Source organism: Haemaphysalis longicornis, unplaced genomic scaffold (genome assembly GCF_048455015.1).
Source record: "Haemaphysalis longicornis isolate Haplotype H1 unplaced genomic scaffold, Haemaphysalis longicornis Haplotype H1 scaffold_5, whole genome shotgun sequence".
Classification (NCBI taxonomy): domain Eukaryota; kingdom Metazoa; phylum Arthropoda; class Arachnida; order Ixodida; family Ixodidae; genus Haemaphysalis; species Haemaphysalis longicornis.
This window is the reverse complement of record NW_027526385.1, coordinates 84732469-84751740: the sequence shown is the minus strand read 5'-3', so window position 1 is coordinate 84751740 and position 19272 is coordinate 84732469.

Here is a 19272-nt window from a genome sequence, read left to right as displayed (position 1 = left end):
CGGGAGGCTTTCCTCTGCGGGATATAAAAGCAAGAACAGCAAATGTATTGCTAAGTAAGTATGCACTGTCTGTACTGCTTGCATCCCGTATTTCAACTGTAACTTGTGCGTATTGGCTGTTTGTGTTGAATGCTGCGCGCTCCGCCGTTTGACATTGCCACTGCGCATGCCGTCTCCTCAAAAAAAGGGTGTGAGACGCAACACCCTCTTTTTAGGGTGGTGAGCATCATCAACACCCTTTTGTAAGGGTGTTGAGCTCAACACCCTTTTTTCATCCGTACACTCTTTTTTTGCCAAAACACTTTTTAAGGGTGTTAGCCATGGGACAAGATTTTTACACCCTTTTCGGCCAAAAAGGGTGTAAAAAAGTTTAGTGTGTAGGTACCAAAATTACGGGGGTTGCTTGAATCGTTTCAAGGATGTGAAAGCGGGGGCCTATTGGACCGTTTGATAATTTGCTGTTGAACGTTCTGCTGAAAGTTGGGACCACGCCCGTCACCACTTGACCAGCAACCTGAACATCACCGTCTGAAGCTCGTTCTGCTAGCTTGCCATCGGCCGGAGCATCCTGCTTGCGGCTGTTGCCACCGTCACCACCCAAGACGGCTCGAATCGCACGTTTGGCGCGGCGGCCAACTTAGGCGTTCCAGTGTCTGCCCCAAGGCGCGACAGATCACGTCCGCTGGTAGATTTTGCTGCTTTTTGTATTGTTTCACCTACCCTCCACCGGCGCTGCTGTTTCTCTTTCCTGGAGCGCGCTCCATCGTCCTTGCTAAGAAACTTCTTCCAGCGGTACGATTTTCATTTCCCCCATCACGCTACCAAACTGGAGTTTCTATTTTCTGTACCCATCCATACGTGCTTAAACAGCACGTTTCAAATGTCTGAGGTTTACCCTAGTTATCACAGCGAAAGCAAAGACTATGCACACAGTGTTTCGTGAAAGCTGATGTTTCGCACCCTCCCACCTAGATATCTCTACTGCATGGTTTTTTTTTAAGTTCGAGTTTTTGCCGCACGGCTTATGAGAGGCGGTTTAAAGATGGGAGGAAAGAAGAAAGTAGGAAGGAAAGAGAAAGAGAAGAAAATAGGGAGAGAGGGGCTGCCAAGAGCACAGAAGGTCGCGGAACCGACAGGTTTTCAAGTCTACAGGTATGCATGCAGTCCAGTGGCGTGCAGAAATTCCATCAGTGACCTGCAGTATTTATCGTCCTGCACCCAGCGGTTGTGGTCCTCCGGTTTATCCCACCGGAGACCAACCTTTCTGAGCGCATCGTCTCGAGCTGTCCTTGTTCCCGCGCACGTCCACAAAAGATGCTTGGCGTCAGCTTCAACCGCCGGAGACGGACACTTGGGACACGTTCCTGGATTCATCCTTCCGCCTGCGCTGAGGGGCACGCACACGCCGCCCAGCCGGCGAGCAATCAATGGCGAGACAGACAGACGGACAAAATAAAGGGCCATAAAATAAAATAAAAGCCCTACCCGTACCACATACGTATCACGGGTGACGCCAATTAAAAATAAACAAACTGGACCGAAGTCAAAACGAGTTTTTAAGAGACAGGAAAACCGAGCCAAGGGAGGGGAGGCAATCAGCGGTATTTTTTTAAAAACTAATATGTGAAAGCTCGCTTATGAATAAACATGTCGTTCTTCATACATGTGATCTTGATATGCAAACATGTATGCAGTTTAAGCGCTTCCTCGATGGTGCTTCCTCGATGATACTTCCTCATGCTCGAGGTTGACTCCTCTTGATCAGTTGATCCTTTTTCCGTCTTGGTTCTCTGCCGTGATCCGATCTGCATCTTCCCCTGTCCTGCTGTCCCTTCCCTGGTAGACATCCTGTAAACTCAGAAAGTGATTACTTCCCCCAACCCCCCTTCCCCGTGTTTCTCCCTCCCTTTACTTGATATTAGTCCTTGCTGTTACTGATGTTCCAACCTGAACTATCTTGATGATGGTTTCACCTTGTTTCTGTTACTGATATCCCTACCTGAGCTATCTTGATTGTGGTTGCAACTCGTTTTTTGCGGAAATTTGTTAGACTTCCGCTACTTCCCACTCCTTCAACTTATACTGCTTTTATAATTAGTACTTCCTACTTTATTTTACACTATTGCTCTTATGTCGTGTTTATCGCTCATTATCAGTAATATATGATCTCGTGCACCCCGTTACGCGATTATATCTGCCACCTAACCTCAGATATTTTCAAGCGAGTGCGGCCACTCTAACCTCTTCCTCTGCTACTTAAACCTTACTGTACATTATAGTTGTACCCTTTTACAATAGTTTTTTTCCCATCCCCTTTTTGACCCTTCCTAATTTCCTTGCATCTTCTTACTTGGTATTCTATTAAATGCGAATGCATTTATTAGCCGGGGGTTGTCTTGCTCCGTTGGCCGGCGTGCGCCTGCATTCCTCCAGCGCGAGCGCACGTGAGCGCGCGCCTCGTAGTTCTGCCTTCGTCGTCGTCGTCGTCGTCGTAAATGTCACTCCTCGTACTCGATCGCAGTGTCTGCCCGAGTGCTAGTGCTGTGGCTGATGACGCCGTCAACGAGTACTACTTTGCTCGAAGCGGCAAGGACGGCGAGTACTGCGGTGTTAGTCTCGTGTCTAACGTGTATGGGAACTTGATATCGCACGTCGTTGCCACGTCTCCCGTTCGAGACAGGTCTCCGTACAAGGACTTGTACACCCTTGCCTACACCGGAGACGGAGTCTTTGTGGTGACCGTGTACCTAGCGCCCAACCTCGCTCGAGACGCCGTTGCCGCGCAGCTGGACACGGCTATGGAAAGTGTGCGCGTGCGCTCCAAACCCTCTGACCCCATAGTCTTGGTTGGCGACTTCAACGTTGACGTGCGCAAGAAGAGTGGCGAGTGGCTGGTGGAGTACATGCAGACCAGGCACTCTATGCATCGTCTCTCTGCCGGCTTCGACACGTGCCCCACTACCATTCACGGGAGTTGCATTGATCTGGTCTTTAAGCGAAACTGTGACGCGCGTATGCTTCTCAAAGACCCTTTGACCGTGCACTTTAGCGATCACAAGGCAGTGATTGCGGCCGTCAGGTACAACGATAACACAAACAGGTGCTGATGAATAAATGATTACGTTCACACTCTCGTCATTAATTACGCCATTACTCGCAACACACTCATCGGTGCACCCAATGCATTCGCATTTCGGCACGATTCCCTTCGGGGAGGTGCGGGGGAATTTTTTTTGTTAAAAGAGCACAAAACACACCAATAGGTCCACAAATTGTTATTGTGCCCTCCTGAGTGACCAGCCCTGGTTGATATTCCCGTTTTAATGCCTGCCCACCCTGCTTATAATATTTCCCACTACTCTAATACAATTCCGTGCTCTTCTTGAACGTACCTCCCACGGGGGAGGGTATTTGTCCACCTCTTGCCACGAAATGCACCTTCCCGCCTAGGTATGCCAGGGGTCACCAACTCAGACCGTCTCTGTGCTTTTGAAGTTACCTTCTTTCATTTTTTTTCTTTTTCCGAGTTATCCCCAGGGTCTCCGGGCATTGTTGCGCACACTCGAATTGGAGCATTTGTTGTACCTTGTGAAGTATTGGCAGCCAATAACCGTGCTACTGCGAAAGACCACCTACACCTCGAGAAGGAATAATCAAAAATCCACCGCCCTCCCTCTATCATGCTGGTGGCCACGTATTTGGTCGAAGTCCTTATAGAGGCTTATTCCTATTTGCTCCTTGTCTTTCTTCTCCAACTTCCTGGCCCCATATGAGACTGCCACTGGCAAAATGTTTGCTAGCCGCCTTAGGAGCCTGTGGTTTCATTATTTTGATGACATTTTTTTCAAGTGTGGATTGGCCTTCTTGCAGAGATCCTTCCATTTTATACCCACCTTGGTTGATGGATATAAGTTTGCCATGTTGAGCCCCTGGGTGGTCTGGTGGTCTTGTGCGGCAGTGAACCGTTCCTCCCCCTCAGGGGGGGAAATCGATAGTGAGCACGGCGGAATAGACATTAAACTATTCCTCTTTAGTTATATTATTTTATTATTCTCTTCTACAATTTGTGCTGGGAACTCCGTTAGCTTTTCGTCTTTTATTATTTCTTGTTTTTGTTTGGATAACTGATGCCTTAGTTTCTTCTTGAATTTACCTCTAAGGAATTTCGTCCTTGGACAGTCGTCTAAGTTGTGGTCAAAACTGCTAGCTTCTTTTTTACAACTGCATATTTTATCATATCTAAGCCCAAACCTTACAAATAGTGGGGGAACCTTCCATGGCCCATCACTGCTTGTGATAAAAATGATTTGTTGGAAAGTGACTTTGGATATTTTTTACGTTGGGGACCCACGCCTGAGTGCTTGAACCCTCCTTAACCCATTCTTTTTGCCACCTGTCTAAAGCCTCTGTAAATAACTGTCTTTTAGTGCAATGCTTTGTCATGGGGATGGTAAGTTTTTCTACTTCCTCTGCTGCTGTTTTTGCGAAATCGTCAGCTAGTTCGTTTCCCGGTTTGCCTGAGTGACCCTTTATGTGTACCAGTTGGATTGTTCCCTTAGCCTTATTGCTTTCTATTAGTTTTTAAATTCAGAGCATTTCAGTAACTCACGATGTCACCCGCGTTGTCCCGTCGTAGTCCGCACCGTCGTTGTCCGCACCCCTCCCCCTACACTATATAAAAGAAAATACTATCCGGCCCCAGGTTTCGATCCCTCGACCCTGCGGGCGGAACGCAATGTACATGGTGCTCTACCCACTGCGCCACAAAGCCGACACAGAATGGGACGCTACGAACGCGCCTTATATCGTTGACTCATTCAAATTACTGCTGACGAGCGCTCTCTCGTCAGCAGTTGCCAGAAGTGCAACAACATTAACGTAACGCAAAATACTTAACGTCGTGCGCCCCCGGAAATGCTCTGCATTTGATCGTGCCCCTCGCGAGGGGGATGTTTCACTGTTTTTTAACTTCCAAAATCATGAAATTTTCATTATAAGGATTGCTAATGGTCTGTAATGCTGAAAGACTGTCTGTTATTATTTGTACCTTTTTACATTCCTTGGAACTGATATACTCTATTGCCTTGGTTAGTGCTACCACTTCCGCCTGAAATTTGTCGGAAAATTTCGGTAAACTATATTGACGAAAATCTACCATACTCAAATTTTTATTCATAACCACAAAAGCCGCACCTACATTGTCATTTCATTTAGACACATCCGTGAAAATGTGAAATCGATAGTCCTCTTCCCCTGAAAGTTTCCTATTGTAGGGGAAAGCTAATAACTTTGCTGGGTGCCTTTCGCACTTGTCTATCTTATTTATTATATTATTTGTATGGAATGCCACACCTTCCCATGTAAAAGGTTTATCTTCTTTCATATTCTTGTACGTTTGTACCTCCTTCTCAATCGTAAGATGGATTGGCAAGATATTACTCACTATATTCAAAGCTATATTAGGCTCTGTTCTATAGGCTTTGGCTACTTTCAGTAGAGCTATCCTCTGTATCGACCTCAATTTCCGCTTAATGTGACTTTTAGCGTAATAACAGGAGGGTGCTGCATATACAATTATCCTTTCAATAGCTGTTAAGTATATTATTCTTAAATGTTGACTTGTCATTCCTTTTTTTCTAGATGTGAATTTCGATAAATTTACCGCCAGCAAAGTAACTTTGTCTTTGATATGATTTAAATGGCTCATAAAGCTTACGCGACTATCTATGACGACTCCTAATATCTTTATCTCTTTCTCTACTTTAATATTGTTACCCTGCATCTTAAAAATTGGTGGTCTGTTCTCGTATTTGTTCCCAAGGACTATTGCTTGACATTTGCCCATACTAAAGTGCAGATTTTTCCTGCTCGCCCATTTTGCAACTTTCTCTAAGGCTGCATTTGCTGCCGTTTCAATTTTTAACCCTTGATTTCCTTTTAACTACCACCGTTATATCATCGGCAAATGCTTGTATACGGCAACCAACCCCAAATTTCTCAGTCAGCAGGTCGTGAATCATGAAGTTCCAAAACATGGGACTCAATGGTGATCCCTGAGGTGACCCGATGGGTAATTTGAATTCGAGTTTCTTAAAGCCGGTGTCGTATATTATAGTTCTGCTTGTTAAAACACTTGCGGAAATCCTAACCAAGTTCTCCTTAAAACTTATTTTCTTACAAAATGCCACCACAGGATCATCTCTTATGGAGTTAAATTCACTCTTAATGTCTAAAGATGTTAATACCGTTGTTTCCCCATCTAATTTTGCTTGATAAATTCGCTTTTTAATTTCTCTCAGTGCTTCTGTGGTCGACTTGTTATGTATAAAGCCTATCTGGTTTTTGGAAAAGTGGTTATTTTTGTAAAGAAAATAATACATCCTGGATTTCACAATTTTTTCAAACACCTTACCTAGTAGTGAATTTATTGCAATTGGTTTATACCGTACATTCGTATTCATCTGCTGAGTTGTTTTGGTCTGGGATAAAGATCACTCTGGATCTCTTTGATTGTTCTGGAAAGTATCCAAACCTATAACATCTTGAGTATGCCCGATGAATAAAATCCTTAATTACCTCATAGATTCCTTGTAAAAAGTCCGTACTTATATCATCTGGTCCAACTGCTATATCTTTCCTCAAGACCCATATAGTATATGTAATTTCCTCTTCTGTTATGCTGTCGTTAGTATTCTCAATATGTTCTACTGATCTAGCGATATTGTCTATATCATCTGATTGCTCCTTTAAATTATAGAGATGGCTTACTAATTCCTCAACCGTTTCTTCTACTGATTGTGTCCGTTCCCCATTCTTCTTAGGTATGCTCGACAATACCACCTTTTTCATAATCTGATTCCTAGCTTTTTTATAGGGCAATGTGAATAGATTTTATGTCATGTGGGCACAAATTTCATCCCAACTTTTCCGTTTTTCCTCTTTCAGATGTTCACCATACTGCATGTGAGCTTCATAATATCTCCTTTTATACTCTGCTCTGTGTATGTTATCTGATCTCTAATATCGCCTCCTGAGAGCCCTTACCCGTTTACGCTCCACCTCAAGTTCATCATTCCACCAACGCTTTGGATTTTTATCCTTTGTGACATTTTTCGAATGTTTTCATAAAAGTTATCAACTAAACATTTCAGCTCGTCTGCTGACTTTGGCTCCTCTGTTTCCTTATACCAAGGGTCATCCTTTAAATCGCGTAGTATCTTCAGTTTGCCATTTTTTTATTAATCTGGGTTCTTGCTGTTTTTCTGTTTTAAAAATAGTTGTCATGATGTACTTGTGATCGCTATTGTTGTGATGTTCTAACACCTCCCGCCTGTTTATTTCTGTCGTTAAATCTATGGATGCCAACGAAAGGTCAATCCAACTCTTCCCGTTTACCGTCTCAAATGTAGAGATTGACCCCGAATTATTTAGAATATTTAAGCTATTGGCGTTGATAGAACTAATTACTTAATCACCCCTTCTATCTGTTATTAACCCTCCCCATAAAGGATTTTTTGCATTAATGTCCCCTGTAATTAGAAAGTGTTTACCTTCGACAGTATGTAGTAGATTCTCGGTTTCAACCATTATTGGATTAAGATAATTCTTTGGTGCACAATATGCATTTATAACAATTATTTCTTTATCACTCGCTTGTATTCTTGTACATACAATTTCGCTCTTAAGTAAAATTAGAAAAGCTAGGATATCTTCTACATGAACAAGAATTGCCACTTTTAGGCTATAGGCACTTGCCACTATACGTGTTTTAATTGGAAAGCCTATTATTTCTTCTTGTACATGGTATGGCTCCTGTACAACCGATATATCTATCATGTTCTCTCCTTGGAACGTATTAAGGGGTTCATTCGCCTTGAAATACCTTGCCAGGCTAATCTGTACAAACTTTAACTTTGCCTGAGGTACCTTGAATTTTTATTTGAATTTGTTGTCATTACCCGAGTTACTTATCTCTGTTTACCTTTTCGTTTCCTCCTCAACATGATCCTTTCTCACACCATCATCTTACTTAACTGGATGCCTTTGACCAACTTGCCTTCTTGCATTTAGTCGTAGTTGGTTTTTTCCCGCATATTATCTTGAAATCGTTGGAAAGACGGACATCTCACGTCCATCATTGAGTGCTTTGTATCTGGTACGTCCTCTCCCGGCTTGCGGTTGTACAGCACACAATCTTGACAGAAGAACTCTGATGCCGGACATTCCCCGTGATGATGCTGCCCAATGCAGTCTGTGTATGTTGGGTTTCTTTGTTTACACGCCACCGAGGGGTGCCCAAACCTCGCGCAGTTGTCACACCTTGGGACATACAAGTTTTCGTTTGCCCTGAACATTGTCCATCCAATCCTCACACGTCCTTGCCCCATGATTTTTCGGAATGCTGGACCTGGGAGTTGAGCTATTACTGTTACTTCACTCCTCCTCTTTGATTGCATCTTCCGTTTTATTATTATCTGCTCTTCCTCCGTGTTTGTTTGTTTCGCAAGTTCTTCCCGGATTTCTGCCTCTTGCGTCTCGTTCGGAACCCCCAAAAGGCAGATTTCCGGCTGTCTTTCTCGTGGGAATTCCGCTGCCAGTTTAGTTTTAAGCACTTTATCGGTTTCCAGTCCTGATTTGAGCCTGTCCAGTCCCTCTTTCTCATCGGCTAGGACCAAAACCCCTCGTCTTGTTTTCCGCAGTGTCACGTTCTTCAACCCAAGCTGTGATGGTTCAAAGTTATTTTCCAGTTCAGCTTCTGCTACCTTTGCTGCGTCTTTTTCCCGTGTGTCTTTCAGCTTGATGTGCAAAACACTTTGGTCGGAGTGACGTTTTGCTTCGCTACTCCTTGTTACGGCTGCGAAAATCCTCTATGGGATACTTTTTAGTGCTGCTAGTTCACCTTCCAATTCTGCCACCCTGGCAATGAGGTCTGTTCTTAGGCCCCTCATCTGAATATCATCTACCAATCTTCCCACTGTTCTTTCGTCGACAGTTACTCGAGTTACCTCTATTACGCTACTGAGAATTCTTGCGTCAACTTATTTTACCTTCCTTTCCAGTTCAGCTTTGAAGGTTTCCTCCTCAACGTTTTCGACCTGTTTCCGTGACTCATCCTCACATTCGTCCTTTCCGAGTTGCGGGATCTCCTGCTTATTCTCTTTTGCGGAATCTGCCTTTTCCTTCCTTTTCTTTCTGCCTGGAATGCTTTCGTCCCTTTCCTTTTTCTTTTTGCGCTCTAAACTGAAGTCGTCCCTCGTTCTTCTTGCTACCTCTCATAGAAGCTCATCGTTCCAACCAGAGAGTGCGACTGAGCCAGACTGAGCACGGACGAGCAGTCCTCCGGAAGATTGGTTGGCCCATCGAACCACAGATACCCAAGCACCCTCTACCTCCGCCGTGGAGGGAAGCGCTCAATACCAAGCCCCTGCCGCGCAATATGCAGGCCGGCAGGAACGACGAGGTGCGCCGCGCGGGCACAGGCACTCGCCCGACAGCTGGAAGCAGACCCCCGGGTCCTCTACGTGGACGCCTCACTTCCCCAGCACAGCAGCAAAGCAGTGGCCGCCGTCACGACCATCGACAAGCTGGTGACCAGCGCGTCGCTACGGACGACAGATGCCAGCCAAGCAGAAGAGGTGGCCATCACTCTCGCCCTCACGCACGGAGACGTGCATACGATCGTCAGAGATTCCAAGACGGCTTACGGCAACTACCGCAAGGGGATCGTCTCCCACGCAGCCCTAGCAATTCTCGCAAAGCGCAGCCCACCGGGACGAGACGTAGAGCTCGTGTGGGTTCCGGCAATGGAGAGAGAAATGACAATGGAGAGAGAGAGAGAGAAATGACCTTTATTGCTTTGTCCGGCGGGGGGTGCGGGTCAGGCCACGCAAGGCTTCGCCGTTACCCCTGTCTATCTACCTATTCTAGGTATCGGGCTGACCTCGAGGCAATGGGCCTGGCCTGCGGCTCGGGCTACTAGGGGTGTCCCCGCCCCGCCCCCTGTCACCGTTCCCGAGGGAAGCAGCCGGGGGGGAGCGCGGGTCCTCCTTTCGCCGTTGCCGCGCCAGAGCAGCCTCGAGCCGCTGGACGGCCCTGAGCTGGAGTCCGTGCTCCGTAGAGCCGATCATGTCGCGAACGTCCGGTGGGAGGCTGCGGCCTCCGTCACGCGCACAGTGTTCTTCGCAGCCCCACATGAGATGGGCAAGGTCCGCGGGCACTCGCGCACACACACTGCACTCACTTCGTTCGTAGAGGTCCGGGCACACGTGGCGCGCGAGCGCCGGCGTGAGAACCGTTTCTGTCTGCAGTTGCCGCAGGAGCACTGCCTCCCCTCTCGTAAGCCCCGGATGGGGGGGCGGGAAGGCTCGTCTTCCGTGCCTGTACCACCGGAGCGTGGCGCCGTAGGCGGTCAGGGGCTCCGCGTCGTCATCGTCGTCTTGCTGTTCTTCTCCGGGCTCGGAGGGGGGTCGGGCGAGGGGGGGGGCGCGGCTCGGCACGTGGCGAGGTCTCGAGCCGCGGCGTCCGCCTCTTCGTTGCGGTTGCGGTGGCCGTTGCGCAGCTCCCGGCCCGCGTGGGCGGGGAACCAGCGGATGCTCGTGCTGTTCGCGCGGGCTCCCTCTCCGATGCTGGAGAGGAGCCGCGCGGTGCTCTTGCACACCATGCTCCGGGCGAAGTTCGCTATCGCCGACTTGGAGTCGCTGAGGATGGTCGTCGTGCCCGGCCGGACCAGGGCGAGGGCGATCGCCGCCTCTTCGGCCTGGCGGGCGGTCGTGGCCCGCACGCTCCCGGCGCTCAGCAGTTCTCCCGTGGAGGCCTTCACGACCACCGCCACAAAGGTGTCGGCGCGCTCGCGGTGCTTGGCCGCGTCCACGAACACTGCGCCTTCGCACTTGTTGTACTCCTTGGCGAGCGCGCACGCTCGCGCCGACCTGCGCTCGACGTTCCGCTCCCGGTCGACGTTCCTCGGGAGCGGCGGCACGATGACGCGGCGGGCGATGTCGTCCAGCAGCGGAACGACCTCGTCCTCCGCCGCGGGTCCGAGGGGCGGGCTCAGGCCCACCCTCTGTAGTATCTTCCGGCCCGATCTGGTGGTGCTCAGGCGTTCGAGTTGTGACACGCGCTGCGCCTCGCTGATTTCCGCCAGGGTGTTGTGCACGCCTAAGGACAGGAGGGCCGCGTTGCTGGTGCCGTTGAGGAGGCCCAGGGCCGCCCGGTACGACTTGCGGATGGCCGCGTCGATCCTGGCCCGCTCTTGGGTCCTCCACTGGTGAAAGGCGCCCACGTACGCCACGTGGCTCACCACGAAAGCCTGCAGCAGACGGAGGAGGCTGGCTTCCCGCATCCCCCGCACGCGCGTGGAGACTCTCTTGACGAGGCGCGTGGCGATGCCCATCTTCGTTGTCATTCGCTCGATCGTGGTGCTGTTGGTGCGGCTGGCGTCCACGTGCATGCCGAGGACCCGGATGCTTGGAACCTTCGGGATGGCCGTGCCGTCCCCCGCTCGCACGATGATGTTGCGCTCCGCCCTGGCGGCGGCGCGCTTGCGGTACCGGCCCGGTGGGGGCAGGATCAGCAATTGGGACTTCTGCGGGGAGCACCGGAGACCCGTGCCGGTCAGGCTGGCCTCGATGCTGTTCACCGCCTCTTGCAGCGTCGACTCGATGTGGCCGTCACTGCCGCCCGGAACCCACAGGGTAATGTCATCCGCGTAGATCGCGTACTTGACGTCGGGGAGCGCGTCCAGGCGCCGGGCGACCCCGATCATAACCAGATTGAACAGGAGCGGCGAGATGACAGAGCCCTGCGGGGTGCCGGTGCTGCCGAGTTCTCGCTCGTCGAGCTGCGTTCGGCCGATTTCCAGCCGGGCGGTGCGCCGGGACAGGAAGGCTCGGATGTAGTCGTAGGACCTCCGCCCCAGGCCGAGGCGAGAGACCTGGGCCAGGATCGCAGAGTGTTTCACCTTGTCGAAGGCGCTCTGCAGGTCCAGACCCAGGATGGCGCGGTTGTCCGCGGTGGGCACGGGTGGGAGTGCCAGCACCTCGTGTTGGAGAAGCAACATGGCGTCCTGCGTACCGAGCTTCGCGCGGAAGCCCAGCATTGAATCGGGATACAGCCCATTGTCTTCCAGGTAACGTTGCCACCGGGCGTTGAGAACGTGCTCCAGCACCTTGCCCACACACGAGGTGAGGGATATGGGGCGCAGGCTCTCGACGCCCGGCGGCTTGTTGGGCTTGGGAAGCAGGATCGTTTTGGCAGTCTTCCACTGCTTGGTGAGGCTGCCCGATTGCCAGCATTTGGTAAAGAATTTCGTCAGGGCTGTTATGGCTGCGTCGCTCAGGTTACGCAGCGCCTTGTTGCTCACTCGGTCCGGACCCGCTGCCGATCGGCAGTTTAGGGCCTGGGTCGCCTGGCGAACCTCCCACTCCTCGATGGCCTTGTCGAGGGTGGCGTTGGGCGGCCCGGCGTACTCGGCGTGCGTCTCGCTCGGGGTGTCGGGAAGGTAGCGCTCGTTCAGGCGTTTGTGCACCTCCTCTTCCCCCAGCCTCTTGGTGGCGGTGTACATGATCTGGGCGAGCCGGTGGCGCTGGAACTCCTTACTCTTGCTTTCGTCCATCAGGTGGCGAAGGAGTTTCCACGTGCCTCCCCGGTGGAGCTGCCCGTCGGCCTCACTGCATAGCTCGAACCACTGCTGGGCGCACATCTGGCGGCTGTATTTTTCGATCTCGCGGCCGAGCGCCGCGATACGCTTACGGAGGGTGCGGTTGTGGCGCTGGCGCTTCCAGCGCTGCTGTAGTGATCTTCTCGCCTCCAGCAAGTGCGCCAGGCGGGGGTCCATGCGTGTGGTGTCCTCCGACGTCTCGATCTCCGTCGTCGCGCTCTCGGTAGCCGCTACAAGGCCTTCGGTCCACTTCTCGATGTCGTCGATCTCGCCCAGATCCGCGGCGCGAAACTGGTGCCAGTCCGTGAGGCGGTGCTTGATGTGCCCTGCTCCTCCACCGCCGCCGCCGCCGTCGCCGGAGCGGAGCGGCACTGTGACCTTGATGATATTGTGGTCGCTCCCCAGGTTGTGGCCCGTGTTCCTCCAACGCGCGGTCCTGCGGCACGACGGCCAAGGGCAGAAACTCGACAATGGAAGGCAGTACCCTCGCCGACCACTACGCCCGCGAACTAGCAGACCGGGCCGAGGACGAGTCGGAGCTGCCGCACCCAGTTACGAGCTACCGCGAGATTACCACGCTGTACAGGAGCGCCAGGTGCAGGCTTCCCGTGCCGCACCAGCAACTCGACCGCAAGCAACAAACAATAGTGCGCCGCGCACAAGCGGGGTCACTGGCGCACCCAGCTTTATTGAACAAGATGTTCCCGGCAGAACACGACCCCATCTGCCCGTTCTGCAAAAAGACGGAAGGCACCCGGCCGCACATACTGGCGGAGTGTACTGAGCTCAAGAATCCCCTACCTTCCCTCCCCCTTCCTCTTCCCCCCCTACCCGAGCGATGGGAGATCTTGATGTCCAGCCCCGACCTGTCGACGCAGCAAGAGCTCGCGTCCAGGGGCCAGGAGCCATTGGACTCATATGGGACTCGTGAATAGGGTTCCACCCCGTCTGACGCCTGCGAGCGTCACCTGAAATGGGCTCAGCGAAAGTTGTTTCTCTCTCTCTCTCTCTCTCTCTCCGATTCTGCTTTGGGCTCTTTACCCGCCACCTGCCGTGACTTACTGATACTGTCCCGAACGTCCTTCTTGTTTTCAGTTTTTTGTTGAATTCATCACGAAGTGGGTCTTCTTTTCTGCTAGATCTGCTTCTGTCAGGCTCAAAAAGTGGTTAAAGATTTCTGTAACCCACTTAGTTGCTGAGATTTTTGTATATTACTACTCGTCTGGATTTCCAAATTTTAGGCTCCCTCTGCAACAGCCCGTTATAATTAATATTAGAGTATGATTAATATTGAATCTCTCTGCTAATTCCCAGCTAAATTCATATCACTTTCCTGCTTTTCTCTGTGTTAGAAACGTATCCTAACAATGCCGAAGGCAAAACGCCGCTGTCTCCTTTTTTTTACATTTGTGGGTGCAGTCCTAGTTGCACCAAACATTTCTTCCACACACAACGGCACCCTAAGACTCACCTTAGTATATTTTCGTTAATTTCAATATTACACAACTAATTTGGTTTTCCTTATGCTAGAAAATTTACTGAACCCAGTGGGACTAAGCGCCGGCGAAGCAGCCATTAAACCCTCGCCAAGTCACGTGGTTCGCTTGCGCTGAAGCGCATGCGCAAACGACGCAGATGATGCTGAACGATCAAGCGCAGGCGAAGCAGCCGTTTTACTCTCGCCTGTTACTTGGTGCCGCAGGGGTGAGTCTCCAAACGAGCGAAGCGATAGGGCCCAACTTGCGCGCCGAGGTTTGTAGGTCACTTGCGACGTGACGAATGACCTTGAAAGATGTCGGCTTATACAGCTTTCGCCCTAAAACGGAAGCACATCCCGGGGATCGTGTGCCGGGAAAGGGAATCAGCACGGCCGCGGAGGGCTTTGCGAAAGGGCGGCGAAGCGTAGCGTCGGAGGAGGGCAGCTCGCTGAGGCACGCGCCAAGCGATTTGCCCTTAGAGGTGTGGAGAGGTCGGTTGGTTGAAAATGTTTATTTTAACCGCTGAAGTGGGAGTGGTTCCCTAGTCCCGGATTCCATGGGATGAGCAAAAAGCCTTCGCTCTGGAGGCCAGTAGTTTAGGGGCATCCAGATGGCCGCTGGTCACTAGGTTCTCGCAGAGTGTATTGGATAGAAGGCAGATTGGGATTGTGCTCACACTGTATTATAATATGAGGTAGTGTACCGGGTGCAAACAGAACTGGAATTTAGCAGAGTACTAACCTGAAAACATCCGATGCAGACAAATTAGGTGATGAAATTGTTTAGTTTGTATTCTGCGGAGTAGCGATTAGTCCTTGTAGAGTGCAAGGTGAAGGAGAGAAAAGGGTTGTCTATCGCCCGGGTAATACTGCGTTATGTCTTGCTATGTTACCAGCGGGATCAACAATGTGGTATCCTCAGAAGCCTGGAGAGAGAGGGTGTGGCTTGCTGCTGAGTGAAGTTGTGGCCCATCAGTGAGGAATGGCCAGGAGTCCAGATGATTTTGACGTTCCGTCAGGGTTGATGTGGGGAGAGTGACTTTAACGTAAAAGGGGCCACCCTCCTAGCTAAGAAGCTTCTGCAGGCAGCTTGGTAATCCGTGAAAATCATTGGGTGGTTCATATGTATGACGGCTAAGGCGATAGCTAACCCTGCAGCAACCCACGTGGACAATGTCTTGAGTGATGCACAAGTGATGAGGGTGGCCTTTGTAGTGACTGTGGCTAGTTTGTGTTGACCGTTGGGGCAGTTAAGGACGTCTGCGCTCTTTCCATAAATATTTTCACGCGCTTGGCTTCGGGCGTGTCGGCGGCCGGGGTGGAGTACAGGGTGAATATCTTTTGGTAAGGGGCGGACCCAGATGTTACTTCTCCAGTGGTCAAGGCAGGCCTGAGAGGCGGTAGATTGCGGACGGGCGATGTGGAGTCTGTTAAAAGGGCCAGCCTTGGGGGAGCGGGGGGGGGGGGAGGGGTCTGGGATAAACGGAGTCGTTGGTTTGACAGGTGGCCTATGATAGGCTCGGATAGCGTGTGGTGAAGGCCAAGTTGTAGTAGAGGGGCCGTGAATGTGTTCATAGTTAGATTTAGTACTTGTTTATAATGTTGGCGAATTAATCAATTATGGCTTCGCGTGTCACTTTTGGTTAGGGTTAGGTAATGTAATGAGATGGAGGACAGCGGTGGTGGGCACGTCGAAGATGGCGTTCACGACGATGAAGTTAATGGCCTAGCGTGGACAATCGCCCTCTGTGGGTATGCGTCGGAAAAGGAAGGAGAAGAGGAGATCGTGGCGGGGGACGAAGTAGGGGCGGATTCCAAGGACTCATGATTCGGACGGCTAGCCGCAAGATGCGGTAGCCGTTGTCTTCCGAGGCCGTCGTTGAGGACGCCTGGAGACGCAGCCAGTTTGGCTACAGTGCCAGCCGTGCCCGCAAACTGGCCGTCGACCGCGCATTATATCGCCGGCTTCGACTGTGTGACATTGTGTTCCACCTGCCAACTATCAAGAGGTCGCCGACAACAGGGAATGGACCAGCAAATACTTCATCGACTACGCCACACCACGTGAGGTTTTTTCCTATCACGGCTCCATCTTCCAATGGAACTCACAACCTCTATATATTATTTCTTTTACGCCCTTATAGGGTTTTGGATCTTCACGATAGACTGTAATAACGCGTTCTGCTTGTAACTGCAACGTCCTCTCATTACCTCGTCCAGTCTCAGTAAATGTCCGTCTTCGTCTTATACGTCGGTCTCAAGCGCCTGTCTTGTTTCGGCGACGTTATTCGCGAGCCCTAGCCACCAATACCATCACAGGTAAGGTGTGACATACGTTACACGTTAAATCAGAAGAGCTTCGATTACACGGACGAGATATTTCTCTTTCATGCCCCGAAAGCGGTTATAAACAGGTCGAAGCATGTAGAAGACTCGGTGAAACACCTTTGAGAGGTTCGATAAAGTTTGATCATTACGTGTGTTGGCCTAAATTGTGAGTTCTAAAACCGTAAGCGAAAAGCTGGGCCGTGTGGTAGGGCTGTCGAAGTGGGTACAAATGGGTTCCGTGTGAAAAGCAGGGATATGCCGTTGAGTTAGACAGTCATGAATGTATGAGTACGGGCGGTGGCCGCAGCCTGTTTGATTTAGATGGGATAGGATTGGTTAATGCCAGACATTGTCAAATTCCCCTTTCAAATCCAAGACAAGAACGGCTCGAGGGGAGTAACAGGTTGCTGGAGCAACGACCTCTCCTTTAATTCGAAGTAGAACATCCTGGGCACTCAGATGCTTCCGGAACCCATATATAGCGTTGGGAATGAATGGGGCCCTTGTTTTCACGAAAGGTTTGGCGGCGTCTTAGTAATATTCGTTAAACCAATTTACCCGCACAGGAGGGGAGAGAGATAGGCCGCATTTTTTCAAGATAAGGAGACTTTTGTGGCTCAGGTCTGAACCCGATCTCAGCCGTCTTACACTAGGGAGGAATTTTGCTTGAGGTCCAGTTCGAATTGATGGGGTGGACGAGATGATCGAGAGAGCCTCTATCCCGGTTGGCAAGAAGCCGGCAAGTGTCTTGGTCTGGTTCGGGGGCGCTATTATATGTTGGACTCGGAAATAGCTGCTTCTAGTTCATACAACTGGAAGTCTTTATCCTGGTTATTGTTTACCAACCCCGTGTAGGGAGCTGGGGTGAAATGGCCGAAGGTGTTGAATATTTAGGCGTGAGCGTTTGTATGAGGTCTTGGGGCGATTCGTTGAATAAGTGCGGGGCCCGGGTAATATTGCGTTGGGTTTTACTCCTGCTGGACAGATGGGGGCAACAGCATACTCCCTGCGATGGCGAGCAAGTGGAATAATATTCGGAGGGTGCTGCCCAAGGGGCTGTTTAATACTGGCGCGGCCGTAAAGTTGAACAGAAAATCCGAAAGCAGATTAGTAGTAGCCCAAAGAAAGCTTTGGCTTTCCCATTTTTAGGAATTTGTAAGCATGGGCGGGACCCCTCCTTCAGAAACTCTCATACCTCCCGACCCCCCCCCACCCCCCAAAAATTAGTTATGTGTTTTCAAGATGTTCCAGAACAGTACTGTAATGTCGCGTCAGTAAATACCATTGGTTTCGGTGTGACTCTTTCCCCATTTCGGTACATATTTGACCACAGAACAAAGAGGCCCACAGTTATCAGTACCCTGGCTAGCGCGCTTGAGGAGCACTGTCGTTACTGTATAAAACGAGGAATAATGAAATCTCGGTACGCTCCGTCTACCAAGCGCCAGAACATTCTAGCTACTGGGCATTCAACCACAGCGTGTATGTATGAGGCAGTTTGTAGTTCATACATATGTCGCCCTTCGTGATTTTGCATTTACATACCTCTGTCATGTGCCCCGTCCCAACAAAATTTTGAAGCAGTATTTCGCTCCTCATTTGGAATTTGAGCACTGCTTACTTACAATCCACAGACTGAGGGTGGTCTCTGGCTTGTTCCCCTCCCCCAACCTGCTGTGAGAATTCAGGAAGGGCTGTGGATTGTCCACGTTTACAGCGATTGCCATGTTCTTGAATCTTTGGGGACTTTCCGTCTTTAAGAACCTTTGTTTGATGTTCTTGTCCCGTACATCATTCAAACGAAAGACCCTTGGTTCTGAGTACGACTTTGCACATTGGTTAACAACAGCTTGCGCCTGAAAAAGAAAGGAATTCCTGGAGGTGTCTCAGTGCCAGTACTTGTGTGAGCAGACAGGAACAAGAAATGACACACGAGCACCTATACACTCTTGTTTGCTATGTTGGCATACCTTAAAACTAGAAAAATAAAAAAAGAGGGTTAAAATGTCCGAGTTTTTTCCGGCCTACTACATTATAAAAAAGCAAAGCCTTACCACTGCAAATAACCACTGTGTATGCGCTTGAAAAAAATTATGGGCTGGTCAGCTGTGAAGGATATACAAGTGGTGCATACCTGTTGTCCGGGGCACAACACTGAACCCTGGAGAATTTATAACGAGAGTTTGTTTGTTCCACTAGTTACTGTAACAAACGAGCTGTGTGGAGAGGCCTTGGTTCAGGTACGTGTGCAACTCCACCGGAGCACGTCATGTAAGGTTACAGGAGACGACATGACCATGTAGTTGGGGCGTAGGAGTAGGAGATGGCAGCACGTATTTGACACCATTAAGTACGAAGAACATTCATGAAAGACCACACGCCAAGCCTAAACCAAGGACAAATAAAAAACAAAAGCTACTCAGGAGAGCAATGCGAAACTTTGTAAAGTAACGGAAATCGTTGCAAATTCCAGAAATAGAAAAGGGCTCCCATGACATTCGACATGGCAGAGGGTGGGCGGGAAATGCCGTAGAGATCTTCAAGTGATGCATGGGGTAGGCGTTTTGTCAGGCGGCGCTACTGATCAGGAAAGATTGCTGACGTAGCGATATGGTAGGCAGTGGAGACAGGTAGACTTTGGTGGCATCTAGGCATGTCCACAGCAAGGCATAGCTGTTGGCGACGTGGTGTCTCAGCGTTCGACGAGGGCCGCAAATCATCTGGATTCACGGCCATGGCCCAGCGTTTCCGGTGGCGGTGTGGTGCCCGGGCGTCCAACGATGGCTGCAGGTCACCAGGGATGTGGCCA